Genomic DNA, 3,471 nt, shown 5'->3' with positions numbered 1-3,471 from the left:
CTTCTATTCTCTTTAGCCCTGGGTGATATCTGGGTTTGCTTTCGATCCTCACTATTTAACACGTTCACGCCGAGAAAAGTGAAAATACTGGTACGGGAAACGAGAAAATACTGGTAGAAGAACTATTTCAATATTAGATAATATTAGGGAGGAGTTAATCTATTCTCAACAATAACAATTCACTGTAAGGAAATTTATCACGGCGAAGAAGCACTTCAATATAAAAATTGCATCCGTTAAAAACAATTGCTAGTTATGGATTTTTATTATTCCCTGAAAAAAAACTAAAAAATGAAATTAATTGTTACCAGTTTTTACTCCGGTGCGCTGCCAAGATGAGACAATCTAGCATGACCCACCGGTGGGTCACTCCGGCATGAACGTGTTAATTTTCACAAATAAACTGATCTTGGATATTTACTCTACTCGGCAACAGTGCTCGACAATCATATTGTCCAACATGAACGGAGCATATAAACATTCCGATAGGACATGTGTTTTTTTACCCTTTGCATGTCCGACGATGAAAAATTATTTGTTAATCGTCACCATATGGCCTCTTTTTTGCTGAAAATACACCTCATGTGATTCAAAACTCGTACCTTTAATTTCTCGCATAACGCAGGAAAGCTGTAATCATTCCTGGTACGTTCGGGTTATTTTACGCTGGTTCAGGGTGACTGAATTAGGATATTAAAGGTTTCATTCGAGTTAGTTTCATATTACTCTCTTTTTAATTCATGGTCTATAATATTTAAAAGTAATAAAATTAATATAATATCATCAGTTTGATTGTAATTATTTACGATTTATTTTGTAACGAATACATTTATGTTTGTTAATGACCATAAATTTCATGCTTGCATTATTAGATTCAAAATACAAATTTTATCAGTTGAAAATGTTATTTACTACACTTAAAATTTTATATAAGCCTATTTAGAGAGATCAGGGAAACTTTTCTTTATTTTAGAAATGAATATTTCAGCGCAATCAATTATGGCAAATAATTCGAAAACTGCTCTATGTAAATAATATAAATATTTTTTTTCAAACTAAAACACTTTTAATTTTTTATTTTTTATCTCGTTAAAAAATTATTTGTAAATTTTGATTTTTTATAAGCTAAATCACTTACTTCCCCAAATTTAATGCCTAGTTGCGTTTTTTTTTTGTTTTGGTATTAATTTAAAAGAAAAAACCTTGAAGTGTGGGCCAACATACCCCATCCTCCTACATACCATTTCATAGGGCAGATTATACAAATGTATAAATATAACAAATAGTTAACAACGTATAATAAGTATCATAGTTCTCATTAAGTACATCCAGTACAGCAATCGCATTTTCTTCTTTAGCATTTAAAATAAAAATTGCATTTTCAGTGATTAATAGATTAATAAAATAAGTAATTAATTATACGATTAATATAAATAAATAAATAAAATATAATCATTCTTACTATGTTCAATCCCTAGCAGTAAATTAATCAGCCCTCATTGGTCCAATATTCATGAATCTTTTGACAATAAGGGCTTTAAGGCCCGTTATTTTCTGATACTCGCCAGAGCCTAAAGGGAAGTTACTCAGCCCCCCCCCTCATTAGAGCGGGCCCCTAATTGGAATTAAAAAGTTTATTTTACATTTCCTTCTTTAATGAACTTTTTTTTAAACCAAATATCAGCACAGTGTTAAATCTGTCAGTTTTATGTTAGCTTCTTCATTAATCTATTATCTGAACACAATCTATATTTTGTAAATCCATGACTTTCTAGGGCGGAATTCAGCAAAATTTTCGCAATTACGCTAGACAAATTTGGCCAATCAAAAGCCTGTATGGGCAAAATGTAATATATTTACAAAAATACAGGTTGTGATTGGCTTAATTGAGCCATCGCAGTTGCGAAATTTCTGCTGAATTTAGTCCTAACGTCAGCAAGGATATGAATTTTTTCGCTGCAAGATGACTAAGTTAACAATAAAAAAACTGCATGATTGGCATAGAACTGTCAGAAAATCAATAAAATGGACAGAACGATATTTCGTCTGACCACTATAGGGGGGTAGGGACTATATAGCTATTTTAGGTTCGAGTAACTTTTTTCGTTATCTATAATGAGGTGAAAATTTTAAATATCTTCATAAAGTTCGGTTTTTTATTACTGAAGTCGTGACGAAGACGTGGGGCCCCCAAAGAAGTTTTTGCCCCGGGCCCCAATCAGGCTAAGTCGGGCCCTGATACTGGCCCTATATAGAATTGTCCGATTCACCCGATATTTTACATCCACTTTACAACCAATATCGGCCCTATATCAGATTCAACCGATATTTTACAGTCATTATTCAGTCAATATAGGCTCTAAATTGGCGGTAAATAGGCCGATATTGGCACTAAATAGAACTAATATTTTTATTAAAATGAAGACATCCCAATATTGGTCCCTCGTTGCATGTTCCTCTAGGACCCATATTGAACCAATTTTGAGCACAACTGGGACCAAGGTAAAATTGCTGCTAGGGATTTCTTATAGAATTTTATTAAAAATATTTGCGGAAACTAATACTAAGTGTTTTTATTTAATGAAACATGACATAAAAGTTTGAAATGATTTATGGCAAATTAAAGTAATCAAAAGGCATATCAAACAATAGCTGGCCAAAGAAAAGCTTGGTATTTCCTGAACACGGTTCAGGGACAAAATAAGAATTATATCATCTTCATGCGTTTTTATTTAGCAACATTTGTTGAATACAAAAATATATTTACCAGTATTGGCATTGCATAACACAAACTTAATTCATTATAGAACATTAAGGTATTAGAAGACACAATCTCAAAATCTTATGCCTTTAAAAATTTGATTTTATGTCATTACTCTTTAAAAGAAATAATATTATATAAAATTTAATATTTTTTCTCTCTTTTTAATATAAATGCGCAGCAAATTTCTTGTATAATTTTTATGAGTGTAGGTACAAAATATTTTTTTTAAAATGTCTTTGCTTAGTTATTTTTAGAACACTATTCAAAATTTTGTTCCAGTTTAACAGAAAGTGAAAGCAACATTTTTTATATATTTTATAATTTAAGGTGAATAAAACTATATGGTAAGTTTTAAAAGTAAAATTTATAAAATGCATATTTGTATGCAAAATGTATTAAAATAATTTTCAAAACACTTTTTATAAAATATTTATTCGCTTTCATTAATTAAAATTTCACTGTTCGTCACTTCAGACCTGTGTAAAAAAATTTTTGACATATAAAAAAAAAAAAACGAAAGCTTTCATTTATGTTTAATAAAATCATACTTTGCATAGTTCTGAAAACTAAATAAGGACTCACTCTTTCTTTACATGCAACAACTTCGTACAACTTTTCAAACTCTAATTTTCTTCTCAGAATAAAGTGGAACTCAAGTTATCACTTTTAGCTTTCGAAATCACCATCACGAAAGGATAAAATTTTCA

This window comes from Parasteatoda tepidariorum, chromosome 4 (genome assembly GCF_043381705.1).
Source record: "Parasteatoda tepidariorum isolate YZ-2023 chromosome 4, CAS_Ptep_4.0, whole genome shotgun sequence".
Lineage (NCBI taxonomy): Eukaryota > Metazoa > Arthropoda > Arachnida > Araneae > Theridiidae > Parasteatoda > Parasteatoda tepidariorum.
This window is presented reverse-complemented; position numbering follows the sequence as displayed.